The sequence below is a fragment of the Rhinolophus sinicus genome, linkage group LG10 (genome assembly GCF_036562045.2).
Source record: "Rhinolophus sinicus isolate RSC01 linkage group LG10, ASM3656204v1, whole genome shotgun sequence".
Classification (NCBI taxonomy): domain Eukaryota; kingdom Metazoa; phylum Chordata; class Mammalia; order Chiroptera; family Rhinolophidae; genus Rhinolophus; species Rhinolophus sinicus.
The window spans coordinates 46,086,793-46,100,027 of NC_133759.1; the positions used below are offsets into that span (position 1 = coordinate 46,086,793).

General features: G+C 34.3%; 1 long non-coding RNA gene across 1 annotated transcript in view; it reads right to left on the reverse strand.

Annotated features, from left to right (window-relative positions):
• Positions 1–7,402: 7,402 nt before the first annotated feature.
• LOC141567134 (uncharacterized) overlaps positions 7,403–13,235 on the reverse strand; it is a 236,217-nt gene continuing 230,384 nt past the window's right edge. The window contains exon 4 of the long non-coding RNA XR_012489528.1: positions 7,403–7,494. This is a non-coding gene — a long non-coding RNA (uncharacterized LOC141567134). The remainder of the gene's footprint in view (positions 7,495–13,235) is intronic.

A 13,235-nucleotide genomic window follows, 5' to 3' on the forward strand; every position in this document is an offset into this window, starting at 1 on the left:
GCTTTGTCTAGAAAGTTTGATGCCTGGGTTTCTGCAGGGATGATTTCTGGAAATTTATTTTTTCCTTTCAGTGGGTCATGTTTTCCTGTTTCTTTGTATGACTTGTGATCTTTTGTTGAAAATTTAACATTTGGGGGAAAAGAAGCAAAAAAATCATCTCTCTCAGTTTTTTTCCACTGGGAAAGGCCAGTAATTAGCAGGGCATGTTCTGGACCTTGGCATTTGCCCAACATGCAGACTTAAGGCCTTCTCAGTTATTCTCTGTGCCTGGTATGTGTCTTTTTAAAAGTCTGCCCCATACATGATTGCTTTTAAATATCTCAAAGTCTCATCTCTGCTCCTTTTTGCAGCCTTTTAGTTTATTCTTCTACATGTAAATTCTTGTCCTAGGTATCAGCACATCTGTATTCCCCTTGCAGCTTTCAAGAGCTACCTCCCATAGCTTTCCCTAGCCGAGACCTCAGCTAACCAGTTCTTTCCCTTCTGAGCTTCAAGTTAGACAAAACAATGACAAATCAGAGAACTTCCAAACACGTAAGAACAGTGCAATTAAGGTCCATTACAATCCCTCCTGTTTGAAAAGGAATCTAAGAAGCTGGGCTGCTTCTTTCTCCAGACTGGGCCATACTACAACAGGGAAAAGAAACGGATAATGGCTAGTAAAACATCCATGAAATTTTTTTATTGCACTGAAAGTGGATTTTTCCTGGTTGTGCATTCACTGAGTTGCTGTAGATTTCTGTTTTCCAGGGCTTCTATAAAGTTAACTTAGCCTTTTTTTTTAGAGTTTTAAATGTTTGTTTTGCTTATTTCTGTTTTTTTGTTTGTTTGTTTGTTTGTTTTTAGTTTTTCCCTTGGAGGAATGAGGGCTTACTATTCTGCCATCTCCCAGACCTCACTCCAGAAAATTCAGAAATGTTTTATAGCCTTTCCCCACCTCTTTTATTAGAGATCACAATGCCCTTTTCCCAAGTCAGATAAAGTTCAAGTAACTTAGTTTACCTTGGAGGGCAGGACTTTGCTAAGGAAAATGTTATGTCAATATTTCAAAATAATCAATATTCCCCTGGGGATATATCAAAATGGTTACTTGCTTCTTCTTCAGCCTGAAACAGAAGGATATTTTTTCTCATTTCTTCAACATGAGAACTGGGTGGGGTGATTGAAGGTAAAATCCAGGAATTGTGAGCCTTCCCCCTTATTTCTGGGTTCCAAAGAGATTTTAACTCTTAAGCTAGTCCACACTCAGCCTCCACCAATTTGTCAATATGGTTTAAGGGTCCAGTGACTTCTGCTCTGTGTAACCTGATGTTGGCACTTATATTCGGTATTTGTGTTTGCCTGTCTCTCCAGATTTCGGGGTGGTAGTTTGCCCTGTGATATCAATCCTCTCCTAGATCTAAGGAAAATCATTGATTTTCAGCTTGTTCAGCTTTTTTTCTTGTTGTGAGGATAGGAAGGAAACTTCTAAGTTCTTTGAATGTCAGAGCTGAAACCAGAAATTGGAAATGTTTTCTTTAAATAGCCTGTGACTGTCTTGTATCCAGGTGCTAACTTCTTTCTTGGATTCATTTTATATAATGTGGAAATGCTTATTCAAATTATTAGAGACATATAAACGGTAAGAACTGTGGTTAAGATTATATTAAAAGACAATATTTCAAATTATATTCTAAGGCCTAGAAAACTATAATATCACAATATGACAAAAATTAAACTAAAAGGAAACAATAGAAGGAATCAACATACTGATTTAACCTAGAAGTATGGATGAAAACCATATATATATATATAATATATGTATATGTAATTTAACACTAAACTAAACAATAATATACCATGCGAAAGAAAGGTTCATTCCAGGAATGCAAGAATGAGTCCACATTAAGAAATCAATAATATAACCATCATGTTAAACTAAAGGAGGAAAAACATCTAGTAATTTTTAAGAGTAAAATAATTTATAAAATTCATCATTTATTACTGATTTGACTAAACACAGAATAAAACTATAAAACAATTTATGCAAAACCGATAGAATATACAAATCTTAATGGAGAATTTTATAAAATAAAAAGTGATGGCAAAGACAAAGATCATATTTTTTTATTCAGCATTATTCTGTTATGTCTAGCAAATGTAATACCAAAGAGTAAGAAATAAGGTAAATAATATAAGAACATATAAGTATTTTTAGATTAGGTACATTAAGTCCATCAGAATAATTTAAAAATGCATTAATTAGAATATAGCAACCTAGTTGTTTCAAAAAAAGCATTCACAAAACCAATATCTTTCTATGGAGCAGTAATATAAAGTAAAAATTGATGTATTAGAAAAAAATTACTATTCAAATGGCAAATAAAACTTCAAAATACACAGAATTAAAATTAACCAGAAAACATTCAAACCAAAATGAAGCAAAGGATAAGTGATTTTTGATAGACATGACATAATTCTAAACATGAGTCTTAATATTGTAGAAATGTAATTTCTCCTCAAAATTATTTATGAACTTAATGATATTTTCATCAAATGCTCAATGAGATTATATGGGGGAAATGTGGAAAATCTAATTTAAAGTTGACATCTAAAATATGAATATGCAAGAACTGAAAAGACTATTGGAAAGTAGTTTTGCCCAATAAAGTAAGAAAAACCCTATAAAACTAAAGTAATTAAGCATGAGATTGTGTAGATCCATAGACACGGCACTCAGAAAAAAAAAAAGAAAAGAAAAGAAACAAGAAAACCCTGAATGAGTATATCTATCAGAATAATTTAATCTTCTAAAACAGGTTAACTTTTCAATTAGTGAGTAAAGAATTCAATATATAGTAAATAAACAATTGGTTATCTATTTTGGAAAAAAATGTTTGCTTATACACACACACACACACACACACACGCACTCACACACCTCATTTCTTTCCATATGCCATAAAATTTACATGAAATTCAGATGAAATAAAATTTGAAAAGTAAAATATAAAGCCATACCAAAAATTAAAAAAGAAAATTTGAATTGAGAAAAAAAACTATAACATTACATTTAAAAAATACATACTTACCGGGAATATTGCTATTATTATTATTATAGGGCTATTGTGAAAATTAGGTTAACTAATATAAATAATAAAACTTAATATAGAATCTGGCAAATGATAAAAGGTACTTATTTCTCTTTCACAAGTCACTTTTGCATTTTTATGATATGGCCCGGAGGTAATTTTCCCAAAATAAGGTAACCTTTGCTATTACAATTGAAAATAAACAAATAAACCAAGCCTATGTTGGCATACTGGTTTGGAGAGATCTCATGTCCCCAAAACAACAAAGACTGCCTCTCATACTATCAATCCCCATTTCTGATTTGTCACATCCAAAGTTAATGCTTTTTATTGTATTCTATTTTATTTTGATATGCATCTATGTTGTGAAATGATTGCCACAATAAGATTAGTTAACATAGTTAATGCTTTTTACTTAATATTTGCCATGATAAATTTCTGCTAAAAGATTTATTCTGTTATATTTGTACAGCGTGTAAGTTAACCTTTGGTGTCTCATCTGAACACAAAAAAATTTCAGTTTCTCAATTCCCTGAGGTCCATTTTGATTTGTTATCTTTAGGCTGGTTTTCCTTACCAAGTTTCCTTTTTTTCTAGGAAAAAAATCATGGATGTAGCATTCTCAGTGTTCCTTGATGCTTGATTACTTCTGTTTCTCACCACATATTAGAAAACACCTGGGCTGGCTATTTTGTGTGTGTGTGTGTGTGTGTGTGTGTGTGTGTGTGTGTGTGTGTTAAAAAAAATATCCATAACATTCAACTTATCATCTTAACTACCTTAAGTAGTTAAGTACAGTTCAATAGTGTTAAGTATACTTACAAAATTTTGCAACAGATCTCTAGAACTTTTTCATCTTAAAACCCTTTAACTCTACACCCACCAATCACTAATTCCCCTTAGGCTGTTTGTTTACTACATCTATAATTGACCTGGCATTTAGTTGTCTTTTTCTGAGTTATAATTTGATGAATGGGTATGGCAGACAATTTACTCTGCTATAGTGTGTGGGGTAAATAGAGGAGAGAGGAAAGTTAAGAGCTCAGTTGGTACCTTGGGTGTTCTTTGTGAGAAGACTAGATCTCTATTCTATTTTCTGATTATTTGCATACTTTCTGACAACATTTGATTTAACTAAATATAGCTGTGCCTTTGAGAGAGAAAACCCACTGCCCCCATCCCTACTGACCATCATCACTAGCAAGGCTGTGACTAACTTAAGAGCTTAGGCCTTTATCAGAAACCCTCAGAACCCCTTGTTGATATCCATTTCATATTTCTCTTGCCATCAGCAGTTAATACTAACCACAACACACAAGATAGTACAAAGGAGGGAAATAATACTTCCTTCTCTTGAGAGTTAAGGTTATTAGAATTTTCAGGATTTTATCAACTCACCAATGCAGATGCAAAATATGATATCATGACTAAATACAGCATGATGCTGTACTGAAATGTCCTTTACTTCCTTGGTCACTGCTATGGTCTAACTGTTTGCATCCTCCACAAAAAATATCCATATGTTGAAATCCTAATGTCCAATGGGATGGGATGTAGTGGTAGGAACTTTGGGAAGTGTTTAAGTCATGAGGGTGGAGCTCTCGTGAACTGGATCAGTGTTTCTATAAAAGAGAACCCACAGAGCTTCCTAGTCCCTCCTGTCATATGTGGATACAACAAGAAGTCTGTATCTCAGTGGAGGGTCCTCACCCAACCATGCTGGTACCTGATCTCCGACTTCCAGAAACCAGGACTGTGAGAAATAAATTTCTGTTGTGTATAAGCCACCCAGTCTATGGTAGTTTGTTATAGAAGCACACACAGACTAAAATAGTCACCTTCAAAAAAAGTTACGATATAAGGTCATGCCCTACTTCTTGCTTGATTGTTGTCATTCATTGTATTTGTCAGTTTGTGTGTAGGTTTCTATGTAGGTTTGTCTGTAATGGTGGGGGATGGGTTACCTCATCCCTCCCATTTCATTACATATTATTGAGGAAAAAAGAGTGAAGACCCAAGTTTTGTAATTCATTTGTTCTTAGAAAGTAAGACTCCCTTTTGAATACAACGGCCTCAGACAAAATTCTATAATGTCCTCAAACAAAATGGGCTTTGTTTATAAGAGAAAAAAAAATTTACTTTTTACATATAGACAAGTTTGCACTTTTGTAATTGTTTGCTTTGAAATAATTAGAAAAGAGATTGTAGAAAAGTCAACAATTCGTTTCTGAGTAAATAAATTACCTTAACTATAAACTCATTCTTATATGTACTTGACCTGAAAAATTACAATTGCCCTCCACTATGTTCCCCCAAAACACTTTGCTTGATACATTATAGTACACATATTTACCTAAAGTCTACACGAACTTTGGAAATATCATATTCATATCCCTTGTCATTGGGAGTAAAATATTTATCACTGCATTCACCTTTTATCAGTTTGGAATCTGATATTTCTATCTCAGAAGATCCTTAGAGGTAAGCTCTCCTAATTTTGAAACCCTCTTCTCATGATAATTCAAAAACATAAACTTCATTAACTAAAAAGAGAAGAAAATGAGATAATTGCTATACTTAATATTTGTATAATGATTTATTATTATATGCTTGTAATGTAACTCCTTTTAGAGTTTAATTAATCCCACTTAGTGTTTAAGTATCCTATATATCTGCCAACAGGAGTTCAATTTCTAGCTGCTGTTTATTAGCAAGATAATTGGGCTTATTACTTAAGCACGGTGCATCCCTGGCATTCAGCCCAGATGCGATATTTTATATGTATTATATTTGGAAAAAGAAAGGGTGCATTTCCTCGAAAGTAGATGTTTAAACAATATTAAGATCTTTAAATTTTTCAAACTACCATAATGTGCCAAAAGAGTTAACACCACATAGCAAAACCAAATACGTTAAACTCATAAGCTAGAATTTTCCCTTAAACTGTTAAGTTTACATTTACTAATCTATCAATTAATTTTAGAGCTTTATTTATATACACATACATAAATATTTCTAAAGGTGTTTTACATATCAAGCTTAGATAGTTGAACTATTTTTTGCCTGCTTGTATTTTTTTTTCCTAAAAAATAATTTTCAAACTTGGTAAAAGCTTTCCTGCTGAAGAATTGCCAAGTTTCCAATTTTTGATATACATTTATTTTGAGATACGTGGAATAACAGAGTACCAGAAAGAAAAAAACTCTCAATTAAAATCTTAAGAAAAAATATGCCAAATTTTAACTATAGGAATTAAAAATGGAGGATAGACAGTTTAGGTGTATCATTTCCTCATTGCTAACCTCATTTCAACAATTTGATGACAAATTGGGTTTTGAGATCAAGCTTTGAGATGAATTTATGATTTTAAAAAAGTGAGGGTACAAGAGAGTATGATACTTGAATATTCTTTATTGTGAAACACAAAACTCAGGACAAGCATTTTAATGCCAAATAATCCAGGCAGAAAGGATTTCAGAAAGGCTAGGTTGGGTCTAGATTTAATTGTCAAAGAAAATGGTCATTCTTCACATGTATAATCCCCATAATACAAGAGACAAAAATCTTCACTTTCTTAAGCCCAACAGTGACCTCTTATTAAGCCACACACTTTTAGAGAATGGAAAAATATTAATTCATTGTTATATTCCTAGCATTGAGCAAAATGTCAGGTTCCTGAGAGAGACTTAGCAAATAATTGCTGAATGGATAAACAGATAGTGGAGGGGGTTGATAAATATGGCTCTAGTACATTAAATAGACATTAGTTAAAATGTTAATTAACTTGCCATGGAACTCAACACACCAAAAAGAATGCCATTTTACCACGAAAAATAAAATCCTTTTAATGTATAATACCATATTATTATTTTAACCTATACACTCTCAAGGCAAAGAAACAATGAAAAAGGCACATTTTAAATATTATGAGGTCTCAAAACATAATAATAGTACGCATTCAAAAAATGATCTATTGCAATGTTTTAATAATTTCCATTTTTTAGTAACTTATTTTAGAAAATTACTATAATATTGATGAGCTGGAAATAGAGCTTGGGAAAGAAACTATTTATTTTTTATTTGAAAATTCACTTGCCCTTAAATGTGATGATTCTTTTGGCCACCTGCTACATTTATGTGTATCTAAGAAATAGACTTCAAGGAGAAAGGAAAATATATCTCTCTGTTCTCTCCTTTTATCTTTTTTTTCCTTTTGGTTACCTCAGAAGTGTAGAAGATAAATATAACATAGGTTAGAAGAAAAAGTCTCCCTAGGACTTAGAAAACAGTTCATCAAAATGAAATAAAAATTTTCTTACCCAGTATGTGTTTCTTTTCTTTGGCTTCAATTTTATTTTCCTGTCTTCATTTCTACATGCTTTTTCCGTACTGCTGAAAATATCAGTAAGAATCTGCATGACACCTACAGTTTATAAATAGAAATGGTAAGGGTACATTTTTCTCAAAGCACTTTCGTAGACCTTAAGCCTCTAGATTTCTGTCACACATGCATAGTTTCCTACCACATACAGTGTTGTTTTACACCATCAGTAATCTTTGATAATATCTAATATGTCTGTAAGTTGCATCGACTTTTTCAGAAAATAAGTAGGTTGAATATGAAAAACAGGAGTTGGGAGGCTCAGACTAGATTGTAAATGGTTAGTGGTCATCAGGGTTAAACTTTCCTATAAAGATGAGGCTACTGAACATCAGAACTAAATGTAAAATTGGCATGACACAAGACTGGCAACAAACGTCAATGGGTAGCTGCTCTTGCAGGTCTTGTGGGTTTGGCTGGTCCCTTACCATGTCAAGTTATGGACATGGATGGGTAATGGCATGGACCACCAACATGGAATGCCATTACTGGGAGAAGTCTTGGTGGCTTATTCTGTGCACCCAGATATGCCACTGGATACTTATATTTGCTGATTAATAGTTCATGTCATGTCACTTGTGGCTGTCCCAACTTTAAGTCCTCTTTTTCAAGGGGCAGTCAAAGAACTCAGCATAGCAAGATGGCAGGCTTAGTAACTTCTGATAGATAAACCTATGCAGAGGATAGTTCTAGCCATTTGAACTAACCAGTAAGAATGGAAGTGATTCAATGAACGATCTTTGAATTTAAATATATTTGGCTCAGATATCATTCACTGGGATTGTGGGTAACTCTTTAAGCCTCTGTTTGCTCATCTGGTTGTTATAAAAAGTAAATAAGAAACCACACAAAAGTGGATGCAATAAAAATTCAAAAACTCAAAAATGTTCAGCATTATTAAGTAGCAGTTATTTATATCATGAAATTTAAGTATCAACTACTCTTAAGGTGTCCAATATTATCAGGACAAGGAAACGAGTCAAGCTCAGAATAATCCTTTTTTACTAGAAGAGAACATTTGCTATGTGAAATGAAGAGAAGAACTCTACAGTACAACATTTAAATATAGACATCTTATCCAGTTTTATTCCTCCAAATTACAATTCTGAAAGCCTGTCTGCTGGGGAGTAAACTTCCCAGAAACCTAATAATAAGAAGTAACGGTCAAGATGAGTATGGAAAATATAGCTGGCCTACCAGAGAAAGTCATTTTTTCCAGTTGTGTTTAGATATTTCAATAAACACTCCGCGATATTATTGCTATTCTTGTAACAAATAACATATAGTACCGTAATGCACCAGTAGTATCTTGCTGCAGGATAACTTATGTGCACCGTAACACCAGTTTGTAGTGGAAATAAAGTTGTCAAATGGTATATGGAGCAAATTCTTTACATTATATTGTAACCATCTTACTTGCATTAAAACTGTTATTTTCATAAATATGATCAATTGCAAAAATAAACTTAGGAGACAACTATAGTGTCTCTTGAAAACTTTTTTTTTTTTTTTTTTCCATTTTGGTTGCCATGTCATATTCTTATTTCTGCCTTGATCTGGTGTTTCGTTTGTTGATATTCCATGCTATATTCTGTAACAAATAAGATAAATAGGATAACTTTCTAAATGATACAAAGTGAAGCTAAGTCAGAACGCCTGACTTCTACGTTTAATGTAAGAATGGCTCCAATGGAACGGAACAGGTATGCTATGCTCTTCTGTAAGCCACTGGGGTTCAGGGCAAGGCAATGTTGTTGTTCTTGAACTTCACTTTTCTTACCTAGCAACACTGGCACAAAGTGATCATCTCTTTTCACTCAGCTGACATGAAGAATTGTTACTGAGGCTGAACACAGTGGGGTAGGAGTGGAATAGAGATTCTTATGCAAAATTGACAATTCCTTAGTGATCAGAACAGATACCAAAGACTGTAAGTAGAAAGAACTCACAAGGACAAAAAAAGGATAAAGAGTAGCTGATGAAACAAGTGAAGTTATGATTTTATGGTTCCAGTGATAGATGCGGACTAGAGCGAAATTAAGAATTCCATTGAGATGTAATAATAACTTTGGTGATTATAAATTCTTCATTGAATTCATTTTGGCCTTGGACAATATCTGATTACAATACCTGTGGTACAATAAAAAACTTAATTAAAATCACTTAAGATATGTGTTAACTCACGAAACTACAAGAACAATATGGCAAAGTGGGTGATGGTGTTATTACTCCTTTTCATATTTAAATTTGAAGTATAATTCACATTATACTTTAATAAGTAGATCAGCACTACCACAGATCATTGGTGTATCATCTTGTACAACAAATACATAATGCCATTCTTCACTCCTGCCCCACAATTCCTATGCCCCTCACTGTGTGGGAAGAGTTGATCCCTTATTTCTATATTAGTCTTAGCTCAGGTTGTGAGATGCATTCTGTCTTAGCCATATATAACTGAAGGATTCTGAAGTCAACAGCTTAGGGACTTACCATCAAGTCAAATTTGTTTTAATCTTGTGCTAATATTGGTAACAGAATTGTTGCCCAATTTCTATATATTTGTGCCTACTTCATACTGTAGTATTATTTTTTTTATCTGTAAAATATGTTGACTAGGAGGGTAATGATAATGTCCATGCTTTATAGAAAGATATCCATAAAAGCAATGTGTTAAATGGATTGAAAGTGGGAAAGCTCAGAGGCAGAGAGACTACTGGGAAGGATTTACACAAAAACGTAAGGTATAAATCAGGACTAATATAGCAAGGTAAAGAGAGAGGGTAAGTGAGTCAGTCAGAGAGACACTGAATAAGGGTGAATACAATGAAGCTACTTGGACATTATGAGGTTGTGGGTCATTCTCCTAATAGTAGTTATTTCAAACAATTGGAAAAGGTTTCAAAAGGAATGAATTGAGAGACCGGAAAAAGAGCCAGTACTTAGCTATTTAATGGCAAGTTAAAAAGTACTCAGATACACCTTGAACTGGTGTTATTTTAGGTTTAGAGTTTATTTAAAGAGGGTTTAATTTGATCATGAATTGATTCACTACCGTGTTTCCCCAAAAATAAGACCGGGGCTTATATTGTATTTCCCCGAAAACAAGAACAAGTCTTATATTAATTTTTGCTCCAAAAGATGCATTAGGGCGTATATTCAGAAGATGTCTTATTTTCTTGTGTACAACAATCTACATTTATTCAAATACAGTCATGTCATCTTCCTCTGGAACACCGTCATAACCAGCCGGCTGACGATCTTAACTGGGGCTTGTTTTCAGGGTAGGTCTTATTTTCGGGGAAATACAGTCTCACCAAAAATACTTTTATTTAATTACTATGTTCCAGTAATGCTTCTAGAGTCTGGAAATTCAAATAAGAATAAGACGCTGTTCCAATGCGGATATCAGAATCTTCTGAAAAATAGCACAGACTGAGGTATTTGTCCACATAATCCAGGCAAAAAAAGTTTCAGTTAAAAACAAGATTGTTGGGCTAAATTGCTCACACTGGCTTACTTTATCTAACAGGTTCACTGCATAATTATGTGACCCTTAATTTCACTTCTTTTGTTAGACATAGTCAATAACTTGGCAGTAGGACATGTAACCAATGCTTTAAAAAAGAATGACACTGATTGATCAAAAATGCTATGTGAAAGTGCCTTGCAAACTGTAAAATACTATGCAGACAAAATTGTCATTACTTTCTCTTCAACAAGAATTTACTCTGCCAAACACCAGACTGCCATTCAAAACATGATTTTGTATCATTTGTAACTGGCTTTATGAGTTGTGAAGTTGGAAAATAAAATGTTTTATTGCTTTCTGGCAGACATGTAACATGCACCTGCAAAATCATGTATTACCTTCTGTGAGGGTTAATTTTATGTGTCAACTTGGCTGGGCCCGGGGGTTCCAGATATTTGGTCAAATATAATTCTGAGTGTTTCTGTGAAGGTGTTTTTAGACGAGATTAACATTTAAGTCAGTGGATGCGGAGGAAAGCATATTGCCCTCCATCGGGGTGTGGGCCTCATCCACTCAGCTAAAGTCCTGAATAGAACAAACGGACCAGCTTGCCTGGAGCTGGAGAACATTCTCCAGAAAACTGCCTGTGGATTTGATCAGTCTGCAACGTGGCTTTTCCTGGTTCTACAGAAGAGTGCCTTCCAATTCAAAAGAGCATTGGTCCTCCCGAGTCTCTAGCCTGCCAGTCTTAGACTGGACCAAAAACATTAGCTCTCTTAGGACTCCAGTCTATTGACCCACCCTGCATATTTGGGGATCGCCAGACTCCATAATCACATGATCCAATTCCTTATCATAAATCCCTTTGCATATAGGACATTTATTGTGATATTGTGATTTATAATAACAAATGTAAAGTAAGCCCTTACTTAACGGTGTCAATAGGTTCTTGGAAATTTTGATGTTAAGCAAAACAACGTATAATGAAATCAATTTTACCCTAGGCTAAGTGATATAAACAAGAGTTAAATTACTAGGCATCTCTCTGGCCACATAAAAAACCACCAAACTTTTATATAAAGACCCAAAATACTTCTAATATTAAACACTGAAATAAATGTGAGCCATAGTACATACATTTAAGAAAAAGTAATACAAGCAAATAAGATAATAATTTACCACCACAGGCACACTCACACACACCCACACTCACTCATACTGGGACAATGCAGACACGCCAATTTACCTAATGTGTACATCTTTGAGATGTAGGAGGAAATCAAAGTACATGGAAAAAACTCACACAGACATGGGAAAAACATTTGATTCCACACAGACAGTGGTCCTGGATGGAATCAAATTATTTTTCTCATCAATATTATAACAAAACAATGTTGAACAAAATGATGTTATTCAAGGATCTGCTGTACGTTTGGTCTTTGTCCTAGATTTTGGAACAGAGGTCCTTAAACCCTTAGGATTTCCTAAGTGAAAAGAGCAATAAAAGTGTCTTCATATTCATAACAAACACCTTTCAACCACACCTGAGTTTATGTTAATGAGATGACTTTTGGAGAGCACCAAGAAAATGAGGGTTGGTTGCCAAGGGAAACCACCATGTGATTGGAGGGTTGCAATTTTCAGTTACGCACCCTCTGACCTCTAGGGAGGGCAGAGGGAATGAAGGTTAAAGCAACTGCCAACTCAATGATTTAATCAGGCATGTCTATGTAATGAAGCATCCATAAAAACCCAAAAGAACAGAGTTCTGAGAGCTTCCGGGTTGGTGAGCTCATGGAAATCTGGGGAGAGTGGCACTCTCAGAAAGCATGGAAGCTCTGTACACGCTTCCCACATTCTGTGCCCTATGCATCTCTTCCATGTCAGTATTGTTGAGTTACATCCTTTTTATAATAAACCAGTTATCTGGTAAGTAAAATGTTTCTCTGAGTTCTTTGAGCCACCCAAATTAATCAAACCCAAGAAGTGGGTCACTGAAACCTCTAACTACAGCTAGTCAATCAGAAGAGAAGGTAACAACCTGGATTTGCAGTTGGTATTTGAAGTGTGTCTGTGGCGGGGCTGGGGTGGGACAGTTTTGTGGGACTGAGGTCTTAACCTGTGGGACCTGACACTATTACAGGTAGTATTAGAAATGAGTTAATTGCTCAATCAATGTGCAGTGTGAACACACACACATACCATATCCATAGAAGCCACTGGTTCTGTCTCTCAGAACACTGACAAATATATCCACTCATCTCAACAAATCCAGGACATAGGCATATACCAAAATAATAATAAAAATTAA